At 41.5% G+C, this 27,877-nt stretch overlaps 1 protein-coding gene across 3 annotated transcripts in view; it reads left to right on the forward strand.

Moving 5' to 3' along the window:
• Positions 1–27,877, forward strand: part of LOC126070537 (zinc finger protein 420-like) — a 406,055-nt gene that overhangs the window by 70,800 nt on the left and 307,378 nt on the right. Inside the window, exon 3 of one of the 3 annotated variants that reach the window (XM_049874810.1) lies at positions 11,543–11,793. The exons of 1 other annotated variant lie outside the window; for it this stretch is intronic. The gene's annotated coding sequence lies outside the window, so the exon portion shown is untranslated. Of the gene's footprint in view, positions 1–9,928; positions 9,990–11,542; positions 11,794–27,877 lie in introns of those variants that run through there. One more of the 3 variants, XM_049874804.1, reaches the window with a different exon arrangement.

Here is a 27,877-nt window from a genome sequence, read left to right on the forward strand (position 1 = left end):
GCTCATATTTGATGAGTGTTCAGCCAGTGTATCCAAATGTCATTAATAAAAGTTCAGTTTGTATTCCCTGATGTGTTCTTAGGTGATTTCAAGTTGATTCTGACTGATAATGACATCATGTGATGGAGTAGAACTGCCCCATAGAGATTTCTAAGGTGTAATCTTTCTGGACACATACTTCGGATATGTTATGAGGAGAGACCAGTCCCTGCAGAAGGCCATCATGCTTGGTATTACCATAGTTGGCCAAACTCAATGTTAAGGGTACTGTCCTCCAGACTGCCAAATCTGTGCAAGACATCTGACACCAGCTGCAAGTTAGGAGTTTACCAAAACCACCCTCAGGTTCTGTTTAGAAAGACTCTCAGAAATCACTGGAAGCGATTATACTCTTGATCACGTTTTTACAGGGAAAACATAGAATTGAGAACCAGCCAAAGAAAAGACACGTAGGGCAGAGTATAGAAGGCTCCCAAATACCAGGTTTCCACGTCCTTAGGATGTGATCAGTGGTATTGATGGTGACAATACCCATGGGTTATTGCCAACTCTAGCTGCTCACATGAGCTTCAGTGTCCAGAAATTTTTTTTGAGTATTCGTCACATAGGCATGACTGATTGAATTATTACTTTTGGGGCTGAACTCCAGCCCTCCACTTGCCTCCCATCCCCTAAATCAGCCTGGTATCTTGGGGCCCAAAGCCCTGTCATAAGAAACCCAAACTCCATTTCGTAAATGCCTCGGCATCCCTTCCTTTCTAGCCTGTGCTTAAATATTACTGTGTCCAATCCCAGATAACTGTCTGGAGGAAGTTCCTCTCCTAACTGGCTCTCTGTCTTCCCGCCTACGTGTCACATCTGGGAACCCAAAAGAGGAACCCAGGCCCTCTGCCACATTTGCATCCCCAGACCCCCAAGTTTCCTGCCACATGTTTTAAATTAGCCAGTAGTCGCTAAACTCATAAAAGAAAGTGTACTTCACCCACTTGGACACTGTTAAAGGCAGAGCCCAGGTCTGTCTGCACTCTTTGATTCTCCACTCCTTTGGCTCTCATGTGAACTATGTGTGGCCCTCGAGTGTGTGCTTCTCCAGGCCCTGTGAGTAATAAACAATTGTTTCTTTGATTTGGTTGTTAAATGTTAAAGGGCAGCTTTGTAGTCAAAGAAACCCCCACCTAATTTCCACACAGCTGATCTCACCAGCTGACCCCCTCTGGGTGGCTGTGTGTTTCCTCCTGCAGTGGGCTCTCATTTGTCTGTACATATTTGTCTAGTATTAACACAAGCCCTAACTCTAATCACATGACCAGTTTCCACCTCTAACTATCAGGTGTGGGGAATCCCTGGTGGCATAGTGCTTAAGACCTACAGCTGCTAACTAAAAGGTCAACAGTTCAAATCCACCAGGCTCTCCTTGGACATCCTATGGGGTAAGTCTTCTCTGCCCTGTGGGGTCGCTATGAGTTGAAATCAACTCATGGCAATGGGTTTGATAAGGGTTTAATCATGTGTGGACCAAGGGGCCCACCAGTAAACACAAAGGCAGTCCTATCACTCTGGAAATACCAAGGGGTTAGGAGTTACCTCCCAGGAGCTAGGACAAAGGGCAGACCTCTCTTTGTTGTTATTAGTTGCTATTGAGTCCATTCTGACTCATGTTGACCCCATCCTGCAGAGTAGAGCTGCTCCATACGGTATTCAAGGCTGTGACTTCTTGAAATAATATGGCTAGGCATGTCTTTCGAGGAAGCTCTGGGTGGGTTCAAACCACCAATCTTTTTGCTAGTAGCCAGCACTTAACTGTGCCATCTAGCCGCCAGAGCGCTCTCTTTAGGTGAGATCACATCTTCTACTAAAGAAAAAAAAAAAACTAAAGAAGCAGTACTTAAATGTGTCCATTGTACTAAAATACTGAAAAACATCAACAGAAAATGATAATGAAAATCCAGCCAGAAAATCCATCATTGAGAGACCACTGCTCTTAATTTTGGTTAATTATACCATTGGTTTGCATGCAGCATAGGTTTCTTTAAAAGACCTCATTTCATGAATAAGTTTTATGTATTTTCCCCATGGCATTAAATATTTTTACACTATCGTGTGAATGAAGAGCCCTGGTGGTGGAATGGTTAAACGCACAGCTGCTAACTGGTGGTTTAACCTGCCCAGCTGCCCTGTAGGAGAATGACCTGGCAGTCTACTTCTATAAAGATTACAGTTTAGAAAACCTTATGGGGCAGTTGTTCTCTGTCGTATGGGGTCACTAGGAGTCGGAATTGACTTAACCGCACCTAATAACAACAACATAACAACAACAGCAACTACATGTTAAAAATAAACCAAACCCGTTGCCGTGGAGTCAATTCTGACTCCTAGTGAACCTATAGTACAGAGTAGAACTGCCACATAGGATTTCCAGGGAGCAACTGGTAGATTCAAACTGAAGACCTTTGGGTTAGCAGGTGAGCTCTTAAATGCTGTGCCGCCAGGGCTCCAAAATCATGTTAAAAGTAGTAAAAATGTTCTTCTTTTTATTGTTAGGTACTGTCAAGTTGGTTCAAACTCCTAGCCACCCTAAACACAGGAGAACGAAAGACTACGTGATCTTGCGCCATCCTCCCAGTCATTGCTATATTTGAGCCCATTGTTGGAGCCATCGTGTCAATCCATCTCATTGACGGTCTTCTTCTGTTTCGCTGACCCTGTACTTTACCAAGCATGACGTCCTTCTGCGGGGACTTGTCTCACCTGATAATGTGTCCAGAGTACACGAGACGAATTCTTAACCTTCCTCACTTCTAAGGAGCATTCTGATGGTACTTCTTTCAAGATAGATTTGTTCATTTTTCTGGCAGTCCATGGCATATTCAGTATTCCTCACCAACAATGTAATTTAAATGCATCACTTCTTCAGTCTTCCTTATTCATTGTCCAGCTTTCACATGCATTTGAGGGAATTGAAAACACCATGGCTTGGGTCAGAAGCACTTTAGCCTGCACAGTGACATCTTTGCTTTTTAACACTTTAAAGAGGTCTTCTGTAGTAGATTTGCCCAATGCAATGAGTCTCTTGATTTCTTAACTGCTGCTTCCACAGGTGTTGATTGTGGATCTAAGTAAAATGAAATCCTTGACAACTTTAGTCTTTTCTGCATTTATCATGATGTTGCTTATCAGTCCACTTGTGAGGATTCTTTTTTTCTTTATGTTGAGTAATCTGTACTGAAGGCTGTGGTCTTCGATCTTCATCAGTAAGTGCTTCAAGTTCTTTTCACTTTCAGCAAGCAAGGTTTGTTATCTGCATACCGCAGGCTGTTAATGATTCTTCCTCCAATCCTCAGGCCTCATTCTTCTTCATATAATCCAGGCTCTCAGATTATTTGTTTAGCATACAGATTGAGTAAGTGTGGTGAAAGAATACAACCCTGATGCACACCTTTCCTGATTTTAAACCACGTAGTATCCCCTTGTTGTGTTCGAACAACTGCCTCTTGGTCAGTTTACAGGTTCTGCATGAGAGCAGTTAAGTGTTTTGGTATTCCCATTTTCTGCAGTGTTATCCATAATTTGTTATGATCCATACAGTTGAATGCCTTTGCATAGTCAGTAGAACACAGGAAGCCATCTTTTTGGTATCCTCTGCTCTCAGCCTATAGCCATCTGACATGAGCAATGATATCCCTCGCTCTACATCCTCTTCTGAATCCAGTTTGAATTTTCTGGCAGCTCCCTGTCAATGTATTGCTGCAACCATTTTTAAATTATCTTCAGCAGAATTTTACTTGTGTGTGATAGTATTGATATTGTTCAATAATTTCCATATTCTGTTGGATTACATTTCCCTGGAACGGGCACAACTATGTATGTCTTCCAGTCAGTTGGCCAGGTAGCTTTGTTCCACATTTTGTGGCATGTCCTGGTGAGCGTGTCTAGCACTGCATCCATTTGCTGAAACATCTGAATTGGTATTCCCATCAATTCCTGGACTCTTGTTTTAAAAAGCAGTAGTAGTAAAAGTAGTAACTAATTCTGTATGTGCATATGTGTGTGCTTACATAGTGACCTCTTAATTTGTTGTTGTTGGTTCATAACTTGTTTCAAGTTGCCTCAGTTTGGAAACCCTCTGCCAATATCATTTCAATGGTGTATATTTTACTTGATGTTTTGATTCCTTGGGTTCAATTCTAGAACCCAACCCTCTGCATTCTGCCAGTTATTAAGATGTTTGACTCAAGGCAGGTTAGATTTTGTGAGACAGTTTTCTTCTCTGTCAAGTGAGAACAGATCATTTCTGTTATGGCCACAAGGTTAGATCCTGACCTTTATCTAAAGACTCTTATTGACACTTTGTCATCCATAATAGGATGACTTTTTGGTCTGGTTTATCTGAGAAATTATACGTCACTTGGTGGATACCAAAACCAAGAAGCCAAACCCATTGCCTTCAAGTTGATTGCGACTCATAGTGACCCAGTCGGACGGAATAGAGCTGCCCCATGGGATTTCCAAGGAGTGGCTTTTGGATTTGCACCGTTGACCTTTTGGTTAGCAGCCTTGGTAAAGAAAGCCACTTGTTGAATTGCGTTTTCATTTCTATTTTTATTTTATCCTCCACACAATTATAAAGTCCACAATGGCTCACATATCTTTAGTGTCCCTCAAGCAATAACTCTCTGTTCTTTCCTCTCTTGAGTCCCTGGTAGCAACTAGTAAACTTTGGTCTCTGTGCTTTAATCATAGGTTAAAATTAGGGATATATAACTTGCTCAAAATTACCATCCTTACGGTTTCCTTAATCAAAAATGATTCATATACCTATTGCCTCCCCTCATATTATGTGCGAATAAGAACACCCCCCACTGCCAACATTGCTCCATGGACCATTGGAGAAATGTGTTTTTCATGTTAGCTACCACTGATATACAAGGATTTGTCCCTAGATTTCCCCCAGAAGGTGGGGTATGCTTGGATCCTGCTCGGCTGGCTTTGTAAAGGGGCATAATTTTGGAGAACTACAGGAACCTGGTTTACCTGGTGAGGTGGGAGAAGCCAGGATCTGCCCTTGGATGTCTTTGCATTTTCCATTTTGAGTCTCTTGAGAGCCCCTGGAAACCCTGGTGGCATAGTGGTTAAGTGCTACGGCTGCTAACCAAAGGGTTGGCAGTTCGAATCTACCAGGCGCTCCTTGAAAACTCTATGGGGCGGTTCTACTCTGTCTTATAGGGTCGCTATGAGTCAGAATCGACTCGATGGCACTGGGTTTTGAGAGCTCCTGCCTTTTTTGACCGAGTTTCCATTTCCTACTTTACGTGTATTATTGAGGCTTTGTAAATATGGCATCTGGACTTCTACCTTCCCCTTTCTTCAAATGATCTGACCTGAATTGATGGTCATTCCAGAACTTGAGTGTGGATAAAATCTGTGGCCAGCATTTCAAACATCCATTGTCCTGGTTAATCCCCTGTGCTTTTGATTTAGTAGTTCACAGAAGAGTGCTTAGAGGTCTACACCTTTAAAATGATCCCTAAGCATTTAGGTGGAAGAGTGCAGAGGCCCCTTTTTTTAAACAAAAATCTTGTACGATGTATATAACTAAAATTTTGCTGTTTTCACCATTTTTATGTGTACAATTTAGTGACATTAAATACATCAACAATGGTATGTGGCCAAGTCCACCATCTAATTCCAAAACTTCATCATTCCTCACAGAAACTCAGTACCCTTAAGTAGTAACTCCCCATTCCCTCCTCACTGAGTCCGTGCAGCCACTAATAAACTTTGGTCTTTATGCTTTTGCCTGTTCTGCTTGTATCACGTAGGTTATATTGTGGAATGTTTGGCCTGTTGTGTCACCCTGATTTCACTTAGCATCACGTTTTCAACGTTCATCCATGGTGAAGCATGAACAGAATTTCTTTTATGCCTTAGCAATATTTCATGGTATTTTTTTTTTTTAATCCATTCATCTGTTGATGGGCACTTCAGTTGTTTCCACCTTTTGACTATTGTGAATAATTTCTCAGTGAGCATTGGTTTACAAGTATCTTTTAGAATCCTTGATTTCAAGTCTTTTGGTTGGGTTTAAACTTTCAGTTTAGGAGTGGAGTGTCTGGGTCATATGGTAATTTTAATGTTTACTTTTTGAGGAATTGCCAAACTGTTTTCCACAGTGTTCATGCTGTTTTACATTCTCACCCACAGTGTGTGAGGGTTCCAATTTCTCTACATCCTCACCAACCCTTCTTTTCTGTTTTTTTCTGATAAGAGCCATCCAAGTGAGTGTGAAATGTTCTCTCATGTTGTTTGGATTTACATTTTCCCATTTACATTTTGATTTACATTGTGACTAGTTGACAGGGAGCATTTTTGCATATGTTTCTTGAGTATTTTGTTATCTTCTTTGGAGAAATGTCTAAGTCCCTTGACCATTTTTTAAGTTTAGATGTAGATTGACAGGCCGTTGTTCCTAGTTTTTCTTGGTCCAGATACTCCCTAGAAATCTGTTTAGGATCATAGCAATATGCAGGTCCCCACTGACCAAGGGGTGGTGGCTCAGCATGAGGTATGCTGGCCTAGAATTGAAGCTGGGTCTTCCATGTCAGAGGGGAGAGTTTTACTTCTAACTATCAACCTCCCCGTTTTCCATTATAATAAGGGTGGCTATTCCACACAGAACTTGCCAGTAAGGTAGACAAAGCTACTGGCTCTCATACTTTACCATGGAAAAAATGCAAAGCCTAAGAAGGAAAAAATCGGCTTTTTCCCCCCTCCTTCAGTCTTATTCTTTTTCATACAGCAGCCAGGTAGCTTACCACAGTGAGAATGCGGGTTGTGTGGTAACCTAGGCAGAGTAGGCAGAAGGAGGGTGCCTGTGTCTCTGATTACTTCACAGAGCACCTGTCTCGTCCTGAGCTGTAATCTCTGGAACTTCGTGTTATAGGAGGAGATAAAATGATAAAGTTCTTAGGTGTTTCAGTTTTCCAGGTGTTTTGTCACTCACAAGGAAAAACATTCGCACCTGACCAGTGAGATTGTTATTTTGTGTTGAGAGATTGTGAATGGATTGTTAATTTTGTGCCTTAAAAAAATGTCACGAAAACCTTCCTTCGTTGCAGATGAGAGGGAGAGAGTACAGTTGATCTTCTCTTTATAAGTAAACTTTGAATTGGGCTTCTACCTTTCTATTTCCTCAGCCCCTGTGGCGTTTACCTATAGCTCTTAGCCACCCACCCCAGTGCTGTCGAGTCGATTCCGACTCATAACCACCCAACCAACCCATAGCTCTTAGCAGATACAGTAAAATCCTGGTGTTAAGCTCAAGACGCACACCTAAGGTCTATATTACTATTATAAGAATTTGTGATAGACCACTCTTCACTGTGTTTATGTAAGAATATATCATATTGTTGTTGTCAGGTACTGTGGAGTCGGTTCAGACTCATAGCGACCCCATGCACAACAGACCGAAACACTGCTGATCCTGCTCCATCCTCACTAAGATTGCTATGGTTGAGCCCATCGTTGCAGGCCCTGTGTCAGTCCATGTCGTTGAGGGTCTGTCTCTCTTTCACTGACCCTCTACTTTGCCAAGCGTGATGTCCTTCTCCACGAATTGATCCCTCCCCAAAGTATGTCTAAAGTATGTGAGACAAAGCCTCAGCACACTCGCTTCTAAGGAGCATTCTGGCTATGCTTCTTCCAAGACATACGAATACGTGTAATTATCACTCTTAACATAATTAAGAGTAGTTCTTTCATGTAACCTAATTCCCAAATAGACATAATGTGTTTCCCTGTGTATGTTCTGCTGCTGCTGTTAGCATGTGAGTTGGCCCTGACTTAGATACCCCATGGGCTACGGAATTAAATGGACCCTTGCGATTCATAGGATGTTCAGTTGGCTGGTTTTCAGAAGTAGGTCACCAGGGCTTTCTTCCCAGCCCATCATACTCTGAAAGCTCCCCTGAAACCTGTTGAGTATCACAGGATCCCCCAAGCCTCCACTGACAGGTACGTGGTGGCTCCATGTGAGGTGCATTGTCTGGGAATCAAAGCCGGGTCTCCCACGTGGAAGGTGAGAATTCTACCACTGAACCACCAACGCCTCCTAAGTTCTTGAGAAATCTCCAAAATGATTTCCGTAGAGGCAGTACCATTTTAAAATGCTACCATTAATAATAGCCATCCTAGTAGGTGTGAAGTGGCATCTCAGTGCTGTTTTGATTTGCATTTCCCTAAGCACTAATGATTTTGAACACCTTCTCATGTGCTTATTGGCCGTTTGTGTGTCTTCTTTGGAGAAATACCTGTTCAGATCCTTTGACCATTTTTTATTGTGTTGTTTATCTTTTTGTTGTTGAATTGTAGGAATTATGTATATATTTGGATATTAAACTGTTATCTGATACATAATTCCTAAATATTTTCTTCAATCTGTAGGTTGTATCTCCCCTTTCTTGATGAAGTTCAGTGCACAAAAGTTTTAATTTTGTTAAAGTCCAATTGATTATTTTATTTCTTTGCTCATGATTTTGATGTCATGGCTAAGAATCTATTGTCAAAAACTATTTCCTGAAGCACTACCCATATGTTTTTACCCTAAAAGTTTTAAAGTTCTAGTTTATATACGGTAATTATTCTAAGTTAATTTTCATATATGGTGTGATGTCTGGGTCCAGCTTCATTCTTTTGCATGTGGAGACCCAGTATTCTCAGCCCCATTTGTTCAAGAGACTGTTTTTTTCACAGAATAGATTTTTCACCTTTGTGATAAATAGTTGACCGTAAATGTATAGGTTTATTCTGGACTCTCAGTCCTATTCCATTGGTATTTATGTCTATCCTTGTACCAGAACTGTTTGGATCATTGTAATTTACAGTACATTTTTTGATACAGATGTGTGTGTTGTCCTACCTTGTTCCTCTTTTTAAGAATGCTTTGGGTTGATTCATCTCGTCTAGCAACTCCGTATGAATTTCAGGATTTACTTTTGGCTGTTAGAATTTCGATAGGGATTGCAGTGAATCACTAGGTCACTTTGGGTACTATTGACATCTTAACAATAGTAAGTCTTCCAACCCATGAACACAGTATGTCTTCCAATTTCCTTCAGTTAAAAAGGTGAAAGAAAAACAAAAGCCTTTGAGTAGATTATGACTCATGACCACCTGGTATGTTACAGAGTAGAACTGCACTTTGCAGGGCATTCAATAGGTGGGACTTTTGGAAGTAGATCTCCAGGCCTTTGTTCTGAGGTGACTTCCGTTTCTTTAGAGGTTTTGAATTTCTTTCTGTCATGTTTTATAGTTTTCCGTGTACAAGTCTTTCACCTCCCTTGTTTAATTTATTCCTAGGTGTTTCTTTTAGATAACCGTTTTCTGGAAGGGTTTAAAAATGAATCAAGCCTCAGAGAAAGAGGGCTGGCCAAGATGGGGCCTGGAGGTCGAGCTCCCTCTGCACCCTGCCTACCTCAGAGCTCTGAGACTGAAGTCTGGCCTTGGGGGCTGGGAGAGCAGTGAGCTTCACGAGGCAAACATATGTGATGGCAATGCGAGGGAAGGAAGGGGTCTAAAACAAGTTGTGCACCTCTCTAGTAGCCTGGCCTTTGCAGATCAGTTTGTGTTGGGCCCTCATCCACACCCCCATTCCTTCACGGCCTCCTCAGGCCTCTCAGCCTTCCACAGCTCCCTGAGGGTGGGGAAAGGGCAGTGCTGAGGGTCCCCAACCAGCCCTCACTGCCTGATCACCCCCTCTTGTCCTCTGGCACAGCCTTTCCCCGTGGTACTTCTTTTGTCTGCCCCTCTCTCTCCAGGCGTCTGGTGGGGCATGGTCCACAGTCTGAACCTTGGGAATGAGAGCTAGGCGCTATTCTCTTCCCCTCCCCCAGGAGAAGGAAACTATCACAGAGGCACCCCGGAACTTGGTCAGCCACACTTGCCTCACCACCTCAGTTGCCACCTGTCAGCCTCTCTTCACAGGTTTGGCTAAGGTAGGGGAGCGGCTGATTTGGCCCCTCTTTCCTGTATCCTTTCCAGGTACCTCATGGCCTTTGTCCTCACTTTGGCCTTTGGTACCCCCTCTTCGCCACGCCCTGTCCATCATGGGCTGCGAGGAGCAGCTCCCAGTTTTTCCAGGAAGGCTGAGATTCTGAACACTCTCAGACTCATGAGCTGGGATGGTGGGAAGGAGGCAGCCGTCAGGGCCTGTGTTCTAGTTGTGTGATGGCTCTGTCCTGGCCCAGGCTCCTCCATGGATTCTTGCTGTCTTGCGGTGTCTGAGTATCTACCTTTGGGACAAGTTTCACTGGTAACTTGCACTCTACTTTGGAGACAGCCGTGGGTGCGTGCATGGGCTCCCACCGCCCCTCAGGCCTTTCTCCACGTGCAGTGCATTCTAGCTGTAGGGGTGCAGGGTCACTGGGGTGGCATCTCCCTTTGGTGATAAGGCCAGCATGGGCTAGAGGCTGGGACAGGCCAGCAGGAGTCAGCTGGACCATGAGAGGCAGCCGAGGAGTGGTGGGCTTGGACCTGGTTAGTAGGCAGGCTGAGACAGGGCATCTATGATAGAATGTTCCTTCCTTCAGTTACAGGCTCTGGAGCAGGGAGCAGTTGGATGTGGATACCCCAGGGATCTTGTGCAAATGCAGAGCTTTATCTTGGGTGGAGCTTGAGGTTCTGCGTGTGACACAATTTCCTAGTTTAAGCTGAAAATAACTATTACAGATGTAGGGTGTAGGCACTGGTACACAGATCATGGGAGGGAGAGAGAGAAAACATTTACACTGCGACCAAAATAAAAGAGTACGAGACAGCTGCATGGGGTGGTGGGGAGAAAAGAAGTGGGAGCAGACTGCTCCTTAGAGAAAATGTAATGATTTTCTGATTTACTGGTTTAAAGAGAATGTGTTCAGAAATTCTTCCTGGTTTCTGGAAAGCTGGTGGTGACATGGCCAAAGGGTGAAGAAAAACAAACTAAAAACTTCAAGGGGAAGAAAGAAATGTTAGTTGCAAAATCAACAGGAAAAATACTGATCACATATTACCGTGCTATAGATGAAAGTTTAAAAAAACAAAGCAAAACAGAAGAGTTTTAACTGTACATAATTAGAAATCATTGACATATGATGAGTTCATTGACTTGAACTTGAAAAATATATTCTCCCTGAAAATTCACCTATGTTGATAATCAAATAAAATGTGTGGGTTAATCTCATAGGCAAACCCTCAACCTAAGCCACGGGCCCTGATGCCCTGGGGGAAGCGGGGCTCATGTTCCCCAGCCTGGGCAGGCCTGGATGCCTTTCCTGCTCTGGGATGAGGAGGCCCCTCCATCTGTGACTTTGTTCCCAGAGGAAGAGGCCTGTGGAGCTGCATGAAGAATTCAAGCTCTGGAAGGCTGGAGCAGGATCTGCCTTAAATGCAAATGTCCTCAGAGTGGAGCATAGCCCTGAGCCTGGGGGAAAGCCCTACTCAGGGAAAGGGCTGAAGGCCAGGAAGCTGTCTCTTCCTCCTTACCCAGCACTGTCTCCTTCTTCCATTTCAGGTCCCAGGAGTGGCACAGGGAGAGCTAGTGCAGTCTAGGCAGCGGGGGACTGAGGGTGACCGTCCTGCCCATCCATGCAATCACAAGTAAGGATTTTCACTGCTCTGACTGGCTGTGTGGACTGAACATCATTCATCTGCCTCCGGACTGCCTAGTCGCCCTGCTTCCACTGCCATCCCTCTTCCTGAAGTGGCTTCTTGGGCTTAGAGAGCACATTCGCATTGACTTCCAGAAGCGGGAGCCAGGAAATGGTGAGTCCTACAGAGAGCTGGGGTAATGTTACTGCAAGGGGAGAGGCTAGATATGAATTGTTGGGGGACCATGTGCTCCTGGCCCTGTGCTTCTCAGTGAGGTAAAAAGATGGCAGAGGAGGCCAAGGGACTGAGCCCTAAGAGGCCTCCTGCGGCCCTTTTGCACTGTCACTGGGCGCTTTCTCTACACACACGAGGATTTTCAAGCCTTGGAAACCTGGGGCTGCCTTCTTTCTATGGCTGTCAGGGCCGGCATCATGGAGCGTTAACATCCCTGTGCTGGGCCTTGGTTCTCTATGTTGAATGACAGATCCTCCTGACTAGAGTCTGAAGCAGAGCAGCTCTGACTGAGGAGCCCACGGCCCCGGTCCTGCAGAGCTATCCTTGTCCCATCTGTGCAGTTTTCTTGGCTTCCCGCAGGCACTGGAGCCTTTTTTTTTTTTGCAGTTGTAAAGCTACAGCTCCCCTCTCAGACCATGTGGTGTGGTAGAAAAGGGGGAGAACCTGGTGGCAGAAGGCCCTGTTAATGGGGTCCCGGGTAGGGCTGGGTCTGATCATAAATTCAGCACTGAAATGAGACAGAGGACAGTGAGTGCAGCGGGATTGTGTATGGGGCCTCTAGCTCCATCCTTTTTGGAGGGATGCTTCTTCCTTGAGGCTTTCAGGTGTGTCAGCAGCATGTGTCCCCAGTCTGAGTCTTTGTCCTCCCACCCGTCTCTGCTAGAGCTGATATTAGGTCCGTATAATTTTCACCTGCTCTCCACAGTCTTGATTTGGAATCTAAAATAAAAGTGTTCTTTTTGGCTAGACAAGCTCACCTTATGAGATGGAGTTTTTAAGTTCTTGGGTTTAGTTTCCAGTTGGAGAAGATTTGTAGATCACTTTCTGGTTGTACTGAGAATGTTTTAGTTTTTTTTTCTTAGATGATTTATTTCATTTTTATTATTGTTGAGAATATGTAGAGCAGAACCTACACCAATTGAACAATTTCTACATGTACAATTCAGTGTCATTGGTTAGATATTTTTGAGTTTTTCAACAGTTCTCACCCTCCTTTTCCCACCTGTTCCTTCTCCATTAGCATAAGTTCACTCCTGCCTAAGTTTCCTATCTTACCACATTCTAATCACAGATATATCTAATAAAAATTCTTTTTTTTTCTCAAAAATAGCAGCTCTTTTATTCTTTTTAATGTTTTACGTAATGTGTAGAAATTTTATAATCCACAAAACGCCTTTTTGGAATTGCTAATATGAGTTGAATAGAGGTCATTATATAGTTTTAAATTGCTTTTCAATTTTTAAAAAAAAATTTTATTGTATTTTAAGTGAAAGTTTACAAGCCAGGGCTGTTTCTCCTACAAAAACCTATACGTACCTTGCTATATACTCCTAGGTGCTCTCGCCCTAATGAGAGAGCATACTCCGTCCCTCCACTCTCTGTTTTCATGTCCATTTGTCCAGCTTCTGACCCCCTCTGCCTTCTCATCTCTTCTCCAGACAGGAGCTGCCCACATAGTCTCATGTGTCTACTTGATTCAAGAAGCTCATTCTTCACCAGTATCGTTTTCTATCCCATAGTCCAGTCCAATCCCTGCCTGAAGAGTTCACTCTGAGAATGGTTCCTGTTGGACTAACAGAAGGTCTGGGGACTGTTACCACTGGGGTCAGTCTAGTCTCAGTCAAACCATTAAGTCTGGTCTTTTTACAAGAATTTGGGGTCTGTATCCTATTGTCCTCCTGCTCCCTCTAGGGTTCTCTGTTGTGTGCCCTGTCAGAGCGGTCTTCAGTTGTGGCTGGGTACCACCTAGTTGTTCTGGTCTCAGGCTGATGTAGACTCGGGTTTATGTGGCCGTTTCTGTCTCTTGGACTCATAATTACCTTGTGTCATTGGTGTTCTTAATTCTTCTTTCCGCCAGATGGGTCGAGACCTGTTCATGCACCTTAGATGCCCACTTGCTAGCATTTAAGACGCCAGACACCGCTTTCCAAAGCGGGATGCAGAATGTTTTCTTAATACATTTTATTATACCCATTGACTTAGATGTCCCCTGAAACCATGGTCCCCAAACCCCCACCTCTGCCAAGCTGGTTTTCGAAGCATTCAGTTTATTCAGGAAACTTCTTTGCTTTTGGTTTAGTCCAGTTGTGCTGACCTCTCCTGTATTGTGTGCTTTCTTTCCTTTCACCTAAGAAAGTTCTTATCTACTATCTAATTAGTGAAAACCCTTCCCCCTCCCTCCCTTCCCACTCTCGTAACCATCAAAGAGTATTTTCTTCTCTGTTTAAACTGTTTCTTGAGTTCTTATAATAGTGGTCTCGTACAATATTTGTCCTTTCTTTTTCTTTAAATAATTTTTATTCTGCTTTAAGTGAAAGTTTACAAATCAAGTCAGTCTCTTACACAAAAACCCACATATACCATGGTATACACTCCCAATTACTCTCCCTCTAATGAGACAGCCTGCTTTCTCCCTCCACCCTCTCTTTTCGTGTCCTGTTCGGCAGCTTCTATCCCCCTCCACCCTCTCATCTCCCCTCCGCAGGAGATGCCAACATAGTCTCAAGTGTCCATCTGATCCAAGAAGCTCACTCCTCACCAGCATTCCTCTCCAACCCATTGTCCAGTCCAATCCATGTCTGAAGAGTTGGCTTCGGGAATGGTTCCTGTCCTGGGCCAGCAGAAGGTCTGGGGACCATGACCACTGGGGTCCTTCCAGTCTCAGTCAGACCATTAAGTCTGTTCTTAGGAGAATTTGGGGTCTGAATCCCACTGCTCTCCTGCTCCCTCAGGGATTCTCTGTTGTGTTCCCTGTCAGGGCAGTCATCAGTTGTAGCCGGGCGCCATCTAGTTCTTCTGGTCTCAGGATGATGTAGTGCCTGGTTCATGTGGCCCTTTCTGTCTCTTGGGCTCGTAATCATCTTGTGTCCTTGGTGTTCTTCATTCTCCTTTGATCCAGGTGGGTTGAGACCAACTGATGCATCTTAGATGGCTGCTTGCTAGCGTTTAAGACCCCAGATGCCACTCTTTAAAGTGGGATGCAGAATGTTTTGTTAATAGATTTTATTATGCCAATTGAGTTAGATGGCCCCTGAAACCATGGGCCCCAGACCCACCCCTGCTACACTGGCCTTTGAAGCATTCATTTTATTCAGGAAACTTCTTTGCTTTTGGTTTAGTCCAATTGTGCTGACCTCCCCTGTATTGTGTGCTGTCTTTACCTTCACCTAAAGTAGTTCCTATCTGCTGTCTAATTAGTGAATACCTCTCCCCCACCCTCCCTCCCTCCCCTGTCTTGTACTACAAAAGAATGTTTCTTCTCAGTTTAAACTATTTCTCAAATTGTTATAATAGTGGTCTTATACAATATTTGTCCTTTTGCAAGTGACTAATTTCACTCAGCATAATGTCTTCCAGATTCCCCTATGTTGTGATATGTTTCACGGATTCATCATTGTTTTTTATTGATGCGTAGTATTCCAGTGTGTGAATATACCATAATTTATTTATCAATCCATCCGTTGCTAGGCATCTTGGTCGCTTCCATCTTTTTGGTATTGTAAACAATGCTGCACTGATTGTATGTGTCCTTATACCTGTTCCTGCAAAGGCTCTTATTTCTCTAGGATATATTCCAAGGAGTGGGATTCCTGGATCCTATGGTAGTTCTATTTCTAGCTTGTAACGGAAACACCAAATCGATTTCGAAAGTGATTATACCATTTTACATTCCCGTCAGCAGTGTATAAGTGTTCCAGTCTCTTCACAACCTCTCCAACATTTATTATTTTGTGTTTTTTGGATTAATACCACCCTTGTTGGAGATGTTGGAGATGGAATCTCATTTTCATTTTGATTTGCATTTCTCTAATGGCTGATGATCATGAGCATTTCCTCATGTGTCTGTTAGCTACCTCATGTCTTCTTTCATGAAGTGTCTGTTCATATCCTTTGCTGATTTTTTAATTGGGTTATTTGTCTTTTTGTAGTGGAGTTTTTGCAGTATCATCTAGATTTTAGAAATCAGATGCTAGTCGGAAATGTCATAGCTAAAAACTTTTTCCCAGTCTGTAGGTGACCTTTTGACTCTTTTGGTGAAGTCTTTGGATGAGCTTAGGTGTTTGATTTTTAGGAGCTCCCAGTTATCTAGTTTCTGTTTTGCATTGTTAGTAATGTTTTGAATGCTGTTTATGCCATGTATTAGGGCTCCTAGCATTGTCCCTGTTTTTTCTTCCATGATCTTCATCGTTTTAGATTTTATATTTAGGTTTTTGATCCATTTTGAGTTAGTTTTTACACATGATGTGAGGTATGGGTCTTGCTTCATTTTTTTACAGATGGATATCCAGTTATGCCAGCAGCATTTGTTAAAGAGACTGTCTTTTCCCCATGTAACTAACTTTGGCCATTTGTCAAATATCAGCTGCTCATGTATGCATGGATTTATGTCTGGATTCTCAATTCTGTTCCATTGGTCTATGTATCTGTTGTTGTGCCAGTACCAGGCTGTAATAAACATTCTTAATGATAAATCTTTGTGTACATCTTTGATATTTTCTTAGGATTAATTACTGTAATTATGGTTATTATGTCAAAGTGGAGTAATGATATGTTTTTTGATACATTTTGACAATTTGACTTCCGGAAAACTGGCTTCGTCTTACTCCCTAGTAACTTATGAGTCTGTGTTTCCCTATGTTCTTGAGAAATTTGATTCTTTTCTTTTTTGACCATTTTGATGAGAAAAAAATTTGTTATTCTGCATTTATATTTCTTTTTTTGTTGTAGAATTGTGAATTTCTCTTTTCAGTGCTGTCAGAATTTGTTTTATGTATTTGGGAGCCCTGACATTGGGTGCGGAGGTGTTTATTATGGTTAAGTCTTCATGATGGATCATCCCTTTCATCATTGTACAGTGCCTTTTTTTGTCTTTTATGGTGTATTTTGTTTTAAAGTCTATTTTATCTGAGTTTAGTATTGCCACTCCTGTTTTTTTTTTTTTGGAAGTTAGTTGCTTGAAATATGTGTTTCCATCCTTTGATTTTTAATAAGTTTACATTTTTGTTTCTATGGTGTGTCTCTTGTAGACAGCATAGTGATGGATCTTGTTTTTTTAATCCATTCTGTCACTCTGTATCTCTTTATGGGTGCATTTAGACCATTTACATTTAGTGTAATTATTGATAGGTGTGAGTTTATTGCTGTTATTTTGTAGTGCCGTTTTTTGTGGTGTCATATTATCTTTGTTCCTCTTACACTTCAGTGCTGAGTTCCTTTTGTTTGTGGATTTCTTTTTCATTTCTTTTGTTTTTGTAGATTTTATTCTTATTGAACTTCATATTTTTCTTCTTTATTTTGTTGAGTATGTTTGTTAACTTCTTTTGTGGTTACCTTGAAGTTTACCCTTATTTTCCTAGGTCTCAACCAGTCACTTAGGAGAATTTTTTGATTTAATGAATATAAACTTCTCAAACGCTGAGAAGTGCCTTTTTTTTAAACTGATTTAAGGGTAAAAATTTAAAAGTGAAACACGTTATTTCTCTTCTATTAAATAAAGAGTAGCTTGGAATTTGTATTTGGTTTTTAATTAACAAATTTTCCTGGGGATCCTTTTTAACAGTTCATTTGTTGTTGTTAGGTGCTGTCGAGTCAGTTCTGACTCATAGCAACCCTGTGCACAACAGAAGGAAACACTGCCCGGTCCTGAGCCATCCTTACAATCGTTGTTATGCTTGAGCCCATTGTTGCAGCCACTGTGGCAGTCCACCTCATTGAGGGTCTTCCGCTTTTCCACTGACCCTGTACTTTGCCAAGCATGATAACCCTCTCCAGAGACTGATCCCTCGTGACAATATGTCCAAAGTATGTAAGACGCAGTCTCTCCATCCTTGCTCCTAAGGAGCATTCTGGTTGTACTTCTTCCAAGACAGATTTGTTCGTTCTTTTGGCAGTCCATGGTATATTCAATATTCTTCGCCAGCACCACAATTCAAAGGCATCAACTCTTCTTCGGTCTTCCTTATTCATTGTCCAGCTTTCACATGCATATGATGCGATTGAAAATACCATGGCTTGGGTCAGGCACACCTTAGTCTTCAAGGTGACATCTTTGCTCTTCAACACTTTAAAGTGGTCCTTTGCAGCAGATTTACCCAATGCAATGCATCTTTTGATTTCTTGACTGCTGCTTCCATGGCTGTTGATTGTGCATCCAAGTAAAATGAAATCCTTGACAACTTTAGTCTTTATTCGGTTTATCACGATGATGCTCATTGATGCAGTTGTGAGGGTTTTTGTTTTTATGTTGAGGTGCAGTGCATACTGAAGGCTGTGGTCTTTGATCTTCATTAATAAGTGCTTCAAGTCCTCTTCACTTTCAGCAAGCAAGGTTGTGTCATCTGCATAATGCAGGTTGTTACTGCGTCTTCTTCCAATCCTGATGCCCCATCCTTCTTCATATAGTCCAGCTTCTTGGATTATTTGTTCAGCATACAGATTGAATAGGTATGGTGAAAGAACACAACCCTGACACACACCTTTCCTGGCTTTAAACCAATCAGTATCCCTTTGTTCTGTCCGAACAGCTGCCCCTTGATCTATGTAAAGGTTCCTCATGAGCACAATTCAGTATTCTGGAATTCGCATTCAATTCATAGAGAACTTAAATCTAAATTCTTGTAAAACCTCATAATACTGCATACGTTTGATCTTTGTTTGTTTGTTTTGAGCATATGACCACCAGTGGACCCTTGGATTGTGTCCAGTAGTTTGCACTTAGAAAGCTTGCTCTGAGTGAACATAAATGTAAATTTCTGAGATCCAAATATCAAAGTTTTAGACATGTTAAGTCCTTCTGAACTAAAACAAGGAAATCAAAATGAAGGGGTTTTCACATGACTTTGTAAAATTATTATATGAAAATTACATTTCTTTCATGTTTTAAGCCATTACTTTAAGCTTCTATTGTCAACTGTATCATAAACAAGGAGTGCATAAATGGTTCATGTATAGTTTAAGTAACAGGAATCTATATCCCTGATTATAAATAGACCTTGTCAGTTTTTATGGCCTCCCAGTGTGCCCTACCCTGATCTTGTCTTAATTCCTGCCTGGACGATATACCTATCTGCATTTGAGAAGTTTATTATTGTTACAGTTATTATACTTTGACACTGAAGTCTTTTATTTATTTTTTTAATACCATTTTATCATTCATTCAGTAAAGCTTTACGCAGCAGTTTAGGCTCCCTTTCTACAGTTTCTACACAAATTGTTCAGTGACATTGGTGACGTTCTTCACAATTCATAAACATTCTCAGTATTTCTGTTCTGGTTGTTCCGTTTCCATTAACCTAGTTTCCCTGCCCTTACGTTCTTATCTTTGTTTTAAAATAATTGTTGACCGTTTGGTCTCCTCCAGATGATTTTTTAGTGGAGCACAGTATTCACAGGTCATATTCTTTATTGTGTGAGCCAATCTGTTATTTAGCCCTCAGGGGCTAGTTTTGATTCAGGGTTTAAAGAGTATCTCAGGGTAACAGTCTTTGGTTGTCCTCCAGTCTCAACTGGTTTCTTCTTTTCTTTTTGGAATTTGAAAGTCTGTTCCAGATTTTTCTCCCTTTCTTTCAGGGTCCATCTGTTATGGTCTTTATCAGAATGGCCAGTAATGGTAGCCAGATACCATGTCAGTTAGTACTTCACGTCTGAGGTTCACGTACACCCCTAATCCTGTAGGCTAGTTTCTTCTTTGAGTCTTTGTATCTTAGATGGCCCTCAAACTAGGCTATAGAATAAAAACTTGAAGTACTGTATTATATCAATTGACCGAGATGTCTCACAACACCATGGTCCTAATCCTTCAATCCCAGCAAGCCAATCCTGCTCATTGTTTGCTTACATCTAAGAAGTATCCGTAAATGTGGCACCCAAGTTTTAATCCATAATCTTTATATTGGATAGTTTTGCATATTTTCAGCTTTTTGTATATTTAATTATAACTGTGTCTGGGTTCTTCCATGACTTGCTTTCCTCAGAATGTTTTTAAGTTTTATACATGTTGTCTGTAGCTCTACTCTCCCCAAGTTGCTATGTATGCTTGCATTCATACAATGGGCCAGAATTTATCTACCCATTGTAGAGTTTACAGGATTTGAGTGGTTCAGGTGTAACTTTTGCTCATGTGAATATTGCTTCATTCTCCTTCCAAACTCCAAGTGCAGTCACTCTCTAGTGAAGGGGAAATCAGTGAGTTGTAGATCATAAAAATTTGTTGCCATTGAGTCGACTCTAACTCATACTGATTGTATAAGACAGAGTAGAGCTACCCCATAGGGTTTCCAGAGAGCGGCTGGTGGATTCCAACTTTGAAGTTCTGGTTAGTGGCTGAGCTCTTAAACACTGTACCACCAGGACTTCTGTAAATCATAGCCAAGTTCTAATTTACTAAGAACTGATGCATTTTTCAAATTTTTTGTCCCACAAAGTATATGTATATATCTTATTTGGTCCATGTGCTTATCTAATGAAGTAATTTTTAATCTTGTAATCAGTGTATAAAACCATATCTGGCTTTGATTTTATTGTTCAGGTTCCTTACTCTACTCCATTATTGAAAAGGCTGTGCATATTTTCCTGTTGTTCATTTATATCTCTATGACTTTTTAGAGCTTCTTTCTAAACTTGGGAAAATTTTCCACTCTTGTTTAACTTCTCACTCATTTTGTTGCCCTTTGATGAATTGTGAATTTTAATATATTGGAATTTGGCCAATCTTTTCCCTTGTGTCTTAATCTTCTTACTTAAAATTAGTTTCTCTATTCTCATGTCATAAGATCATTTGCTTTTAACTTCTGGTAGTATTAAAATTTTCCATTCTCGTAACTAAAGCTCACCTATGTAGAATCGATTTTGGCGTGTGGGGTACATAGGAATTGCATTGCCATCGAGTCAATTCCGATTCATAGTGAATAGACTATTCCAATTAGATAATTATTTGACAAAAAAAGTAAACCTTTTACCTTCTACTTGATTCCAGCTTATGTTGACCTTGTGTGTTTCAGAGTAGAATTGCACTCCACAGGATTTTCAATGAGTGATATTTTGGAAGTACATCGTTAGACCTTTCTTCTAGCGTGCCTGTAGCTTGCCTTCAAACTCCAGCCTTTTACTTTGTACAAGCACTTAAATCGTTTACCTAACCCAGGAAGTCTGAGTAGTTGATTTTTCCCCACAAATTAAAGTGTGAGTGCTTTCTGTCACTGCCCTGCAGTGCTCGCTGTGTCATGAGTCAACTTTCCATAGAGATGGATGGGCCTTTTCTGGGGCCATTTTTTTTTTTTCTGTTGGTTGATTATGTATGTCTATAATAATACTATACTGTCTAATATAGCTCCATTTGTAGAATTAGTATGTGTGAATACAATTTTATATACGTGTGTGGAGAAGCCATTCTGTCCTTATTCCTTAGAATATCTTGGCTATGTGTGGACATTTGCAGTTGCATATATATGTTTGAAGAACTTTTTGTGAAGTTCAAAAAAATTGGTTGGAATTTTATTGAAGTACATTGGAAATAATGATCTGTTTGTGGAGAACAGTTTTCTAAGAGCATGCACTATCTTTTCATTTATTTCAGTCTGTTTAGATGTCCTTTAATAATATTTTATAATTTCCTCATTAGGATCTGTTGTTAATTATACTTGTTTTTGATGGATTTTATCCTTACTAAAAATATATGTTGTCTTTTAAAAACTAATTTCACAAATGGTCGGCACTAGCATGTAAATGAAATATTTAAAATGAATCTTAACTTGATATTTATTTTGTAATCTGAATACTCTCAGCCCTGTAATCATCTGTATCATCTTTAGGGGTTCTACATATACAATTATTTAACCGAAAAATATAGATTGGGTGCTTTCTTAATCTTTAACATTGTTACTTCTTTACCTGTTTTCTTCCATTTTCTTTTTGGGTAGGTATTGGCTACAACCTCTAGGATAACGTTGAGTGGGAATGGAATAATGGGTATCCTTGTTTTTTACTTTCTGTTACTAGAACGGGAAACCCTGGTGGCGTAGTGGTTAAGTGCTACGGCTGCTAACTAAAAGGTCAGCAGTTTGAATCCACCAGGCGCTCCTTGGAAACTCTATGGGGGGCAGTTCTATTCTGTCCTGTGGGGTCGCTGTGTGTCGGAATCAACTCGATGGCACTGGGTTTGGTTTTGGTTTTGGTTACTAGAAAAGTCTTGACATTTTCACTAACCCAGCCTTTTCACTAAGTATATTCTCTGATACACATTTTTGTATACGCCCATTTTCATCACTTCTTATTTGATTATGGCCATAACATTCTAATATGTCTTCAAGCTTTTACATTTGCCCCCACACACAGGGTCTTTAAACTCTTTAAGAGCTGTCATATCATTCTCCATCTCTGATCAGAGGTATAAAATTGTTCTGCATGTCACTCAGATGGGAAGCTGGATCTTTTCAGAAGCCAGCACATCCCCCAGAACATATGTCCCCTGGCTCCCATCCTCTTTCCAAACTACTGTCACTCTCCAGCATCTCACTCTGCTCAGGCCATACTGGGGTTCAGGTCTCCCTAAAACATACCAGGCACACTCCCACCTGCTGGCCTGTGCTCTGGCATTCCTCCTCCTGGAACAGTCTCTTCTCAGCTATCCCTTGAGTCATTTCTTCAAACCTTTCAAGTCTTAGCTCAGATCGTTCTTCTCAGTGAAGCCTACTCTTTATACCCTAATACTGCTACTTGCATCGTCAGCACTGTCAGTACTCTGCATTCCAGTAATCAGGTCTCAGTCTTTTAGTGAACTTGGGCCCCTGGGCAGTGACTCACTTGTGCTTCTCTCCCTCCATCTCCCCCATTGTGGTGAAACAGGAAGCCCTGATGGGACTGAGGTTGGGTATGTCACCGCTCCAGGTCTGTTAGACTCCGGTAAAACAGTTTCCCTTGAGAGCAGGCCTTGGGAAGCAGAACAGAATGCTCTGAGCGAGTTTCAGAATGGCTGCTTTTCTCCTGGTCCCCACTAGCAGGACAAGGGAGTTTTTCTCTGGTCTTTACATTGTGGAGGTTGTAGGATACATGGTGGTAAAACTCACAAAACTGTGTGGGTCTCCCTAAGGTGGGCCCCCCTGGCATATTTATCCCTGAAGCTTGTGCACACCAAGCATGGTACTGATCTTAGCAATGGTTTTTGCTCTTGGGCTGCTGCTCTGGAATGATTGGCGTATGGTTCCCTCCAGGGCTGGGGACAGTCGTTTGCCCTGTGACCACAGTACTCTGAGTTCAGTATGTTCAGCTGTTTTTTCTTGAGGATGATGGGAGTGATGACTTCCAGGCTCCTTTCATATCAGACCAAAACCTGACAGTCTTCATTTGTGTTTTGTATAATTGCTGTTGTCTGTTTTCTTTTACTTTCTTGATAGTGTTTATCCATGCTGCTTTTATTCTTCCAGTGCCCCAGCGTATGTGTTTACCCTTTGCTAACGACTGTTTCATTTTGTGAATAACCAGTGCATCTTCCCTTTCCCAGCCATGAAGGGCAGTGGTGCTGTTTGACTCCTGTGCCTCTCTGCTGGGAGTTGGTGAAGTCAGTGAACCTCAGAAATCTGTATGAGTGTTTGCAAAATCATCACAGAGTTCCCCCAAGTCTTTAGAATTGAAAGCGTGGTTTTTTTGTCCTTACCAGCCAGGTTTCAGTAGCCGGTGTTTCCTAAAATGATTGTTTTGCTTTTATCTGCACTAACTCACTAAGATACATATGCTTGTGTTACTGTTTATTCCATTATTGTGGTGCATTTTTCATAGAACTTACCACCATTTCACATCTTGTTCTTGTTGTTGCCAGGCTTGCAGATAGCCAGGCTTGTCCTCTGAGGAACCTCTGCTTGGCTTTGAACTGCCAGCCTTTCGGCTTGCAGTCAAGCACTTAACTATTAACTATTTGCATCGCCCAGGGAACTTGACATTATATTTCATTTAGTAACTGCCCACACCCAAAAAGTTACGATCCATGTGCATCTAGATATTTCTGTTTTGTTCGGTGCTGTGTCTGGTTTGGCCAATTGAAGTAGGCTCTGTGTCAGTATTACATAAATCAGTTTTAATAAATGAAAGAGCCAAATATAAGGGCTGAAGGAAAGCAGTAATGCCTGAAACACAGGGCTCTGCCAGGAGAAGTTGATCCAGGTTGTCTGAACTGAATAGGATGTTTCCTTTGTCTCCCCTCCCTGCTACCCAGTAGGCTCAAGATCACCCATGTAATTGAGGATTAACAGCTAGAATAACAAGCACACTGAAGGTATAGGAACAGAAAGGGAGGTGTCAGGGAGGATACTAGTCTCACACACCTAGGCCTGCATTGTGACTCTGGCTCAGCGGCATATCATTTGGGCGACACTGAGCATGTGATTAATACGTTGTAACTTTTCTTGACTGTAGCCTGTCGGAAGCAATATCTGCTTAGGAGAGCCATGAGGAATAAATGAACTGGTGTGCTGAAAGCTTTTTGCAAATCCCTTAAAATATCCTAGTTGCTCGATAATTGCAACATTTTATCATGAACATATTGTAGGAATGGAAGTTAGGGCTTTTGATGGCTTTAACATGTGTAGCCTGGTCCACAGCAGTGGAGGAGGCTTGGAATGTGGTACTAGATCAGAGTTTGTTGTCATATTATCATACCTGGATTGATTAGGTGATGACCTTGACAGCTCAATTCACCCCATAGCTTATCTGTTCTACAGCTGCTTGACTGTTCAGTAAAACTGCAGCAGCAGCAGTGCGGTGTAGAAGCCTTTTGTGTCCTCGCTACATGTGGGAGCCAAAGGGTTGATGCTGTTTTACAGACACCGGCCTACAGCTCAGAGGCTGCCAGCGGTCAGGGTTCAGGTCGTCATGCTTGTGCGCATTCCCAGGGCTGCACATGAGAGAAGAATTTGGAGTGGAGCGTCTAGAGGATTGGTGTGTAAGTCTCTCTTTCCTAGGATGCAGAAGCAGTTCAACTACATCCCCTGTACTTCAGTGAACTTATTAGAAAACGTGAATTTTAACCTCTTGTTCATGGTCAACAAACAATGCCATTCTGATTGTTCAGTGATTGGGCTCTTTGTCACACTATAAAACTTGTGTGTGTTTGTGTAGGTGTCAGGGTGTATGTGTGTTGAGTGGAGAGCAGTCACTAGTAATTGCTGTACAGTAGGTTTAGGTCTCAAAGTTTGAAAATTGTGATGATACCTGCATTTTCTTGTTTCTGGTGTCTCACCTCAGCTCCATTTATCTTTTTTTATTGTGCTTTAAGTGAAAGTTTCAAATCTAGTCAATCTCTCATAAAAAAAAATGTATATACACCTTGCTAGTAAGACAGTACACTGCTTTTCCCTACCCTGTATTCTCTGTGTCCATTCACCTCGCTTCTGCCCCCCTCTGCCTTCTCTTCTCCCCTCCAGACAAGAGCTGCCCAGATAGTCTCATGTGTCTACTTGAGCCAAGAAGTTCACTCCTCACCAGTATCATTTTCTGTTTTATAGTCCAGTCCAATCCCTGTCTGAAAAGCTGGCTTTGGGAGTGATTCCAGTCCTGGGCTAACAGAAGGTCTGAGTACCATGACCTCTGGAGTCCTTCCAGTCTCGGTCAGACCACTAAGTCTGGTCTTTTTATGAGGATTTGAGTTCTGCATCCCACTGGACTTCTGCTCCATTAGAGATTCTCTGTTGTGTTTCCTGTCAGGACAGGCATTGGTTGTAGCTGGACACTATCTGGTTCCTCTGATCTCAGGCTGATGTAGTCTCTGATTTATGTGGCCCTTTCTGTGTCTTGGGTTCATAATTATCTTGTGTTTTTGGTGTTCTTCATTCTCCTTTGCCCCATGTGGGTTGAGACCAATTTATGCATCTTAGCTGCTTGGTAACATTTAAGACCCTAGTCGCCACTCACCAAAGTGAAATGCAGAATGTTTTCTTAATAGATTTTATTATGCCAGTTGAACTAGATGTCCCCTGAAACCATGGTCTGTAGACACCTGTCCCTGCTACCTGGCCTTTGAAGTGTTTGGTTTATTCAGGAAACTTCTTTGCTTTTGGTTTAGTCCAGTTGTGCTGACCTCTCCTGTTTTATGTTTTGTCTTTCCCTTTACCTAAAGTGGTTCTTGTGTACTACCTAATTAGTGAATACCCCTCTCTGTCTCTCCTGCCCCCCCCATAACCATCAAAGAATAGTTCTGTCTGTGTTTAAACTATTTCTTGAGTTCTTGTCATAGTGGTCTCATACAATATTTGTCCTTTTCAGCTTACTAATTTCACCCAGCATAATGCCTTCTAGATTCCTCCATGTTATGAAATGTTTCACGAATCCATCCTTGTTCTTTATTGATGAGTAGTATTCCACTGTGTGAATACACCATAATTTATTTATGCATTCACCCATTGATGGGCGCCTTGGTTGCTTCTGTCTTTTTGCTGTTGTAAACAGTGCTGCAGTGAACATAGGTGTGTATATATCTGTTCACGTAAAGGCTCTTATCTCTCTAGCATATATTCCAAGGAGTGGGATTTCTGGATCCTATGGTAGTTCTCTTTCTAGCTTTTTAAGGAAGTACGAAATCGATTTCCTAAGTGGTTGTACCATTTTACATTCCCACCAGTAGTGTAGAAGTGTTCCAGTCTCTCTGCAACCTCTCTAACATTTATTATTTTGTGTTTTTGGATTAATGCCAGCCTTGTTTGAGTGCGAGCGTATCTCATTGCAGTTTTCATTTCCATTTCTCTAATGGCTAATGATCCTGAGCATTTTCTCATATATCTGTTAGCTGCCTGTATGTCTTCTCTGGTGAAGTGCCTGTTCATATCCTTTGCCCATTTTTAAATTGGGTTATTTGTCTTTTTGTTGTTTGTTTTTGCAATATCATTTAGATTGTAAAGATCAGACACTGATCGGAAATGGCGTAGCTAAAAACTTTCTTCCAGTCTGTAGGTAATCTTTTTACTCTTTTGGTGAAGTCTTTGGATGAGCATAGGTGTTTGATTTTTAGGAGCTCCCAGTTGTCAAGTTTCTCTTCTAGTGTTTGTGCGTTGTTAGTAATGTTTTCTATACTGTTTGTGCTGTGTATTAGGGCTAGTGTTGTCCCTATTTTTTCTTCCACAATCTTTATTGTTTTAGCTTTTATATTTCGTTCTTTAATGTATTTTGAGTTAGTTTTTGTGCATGGTGTGAGGTATGGGTCTTGTTTCATTTTTTTGCTGGTGGATATCCAGTTACGCCAGCACCATCTGTTAAAGAGATTGTCTTTTCCCCATTTAACTGACTTAGGGCCTTTGTCAAATATCAGCTACTCATATGTGGATGGATTTATGTCTGGCTTCTCAATTCTGTTCCATTGGTCTACGTATCTTTTGTTATACCAGTACCAGGCTGTTTTGAGTACTGTGGCAGTATAAAAAAAAAAAAAAAGTATGTTCTAAAACTGGATAGTCTGAGGCCTCCCACTTTGTCCTTCTTCTTCAGTAATGCTTTACTTGTCCGGGGCCTCTTTCCTTTCCATATGAAGTTGGTGATTCGTTTCTCCATCTCCGTAGAAAATGTTGGAGTTTGTATGGGAATTGCATGGTATGTATACATTGCTTTTGGTAGAATAGCCATTTTTGCAATGTTGAGTCTTCCTATACTTGAGCAAGATGTTTTTCCACTTATGTAGGTCTCTTTAGGTTTGTCTCGGTAGTATCTTGTAGTTTTCATTTTATAGGTCTCTTAAATCTCTGGTTAGATTTATTTCTAAGTATTTTATTTTGTTTGGGGCTACTGTAAATGGTATTGATTTGGTGATTTCCTCTTCGACTTTCTCTTTGTTGGTGTAGGGGAATCCAACTAATTTTTGTATGTTTATCTTGTATCCTGATAACTCTTCTAAATTCTTGTGTTAGTTTCAGTAGTTTTTGTGAGGCTTCTTTAGGGTTTTCTGTGTATAAGACCATGTCATCTGCAAATAGAGATACTTTTACTTCTTCCTTACATTCTGGATGCCCATTATTTCTTTATCTAGCCTAATTGCTCTGGGCAGGATGGT

Source organism: Elephas maximus, chromosome 2 (genome assembly GCF_024166365.1).
Source record: "Elephas maximus indicus isolate mEleMax1 chromosome 2, mEleMax1 primary haplotype, whole genome shotgun sequence".
In the NCBI taxonomy this organism is placed as follows: domain Eukaryota; kingdom Metazoa; phylum Chordata; class Mammalia; order Proboscidea; family Elephantidae; genus Elephas; species Elephas maximus.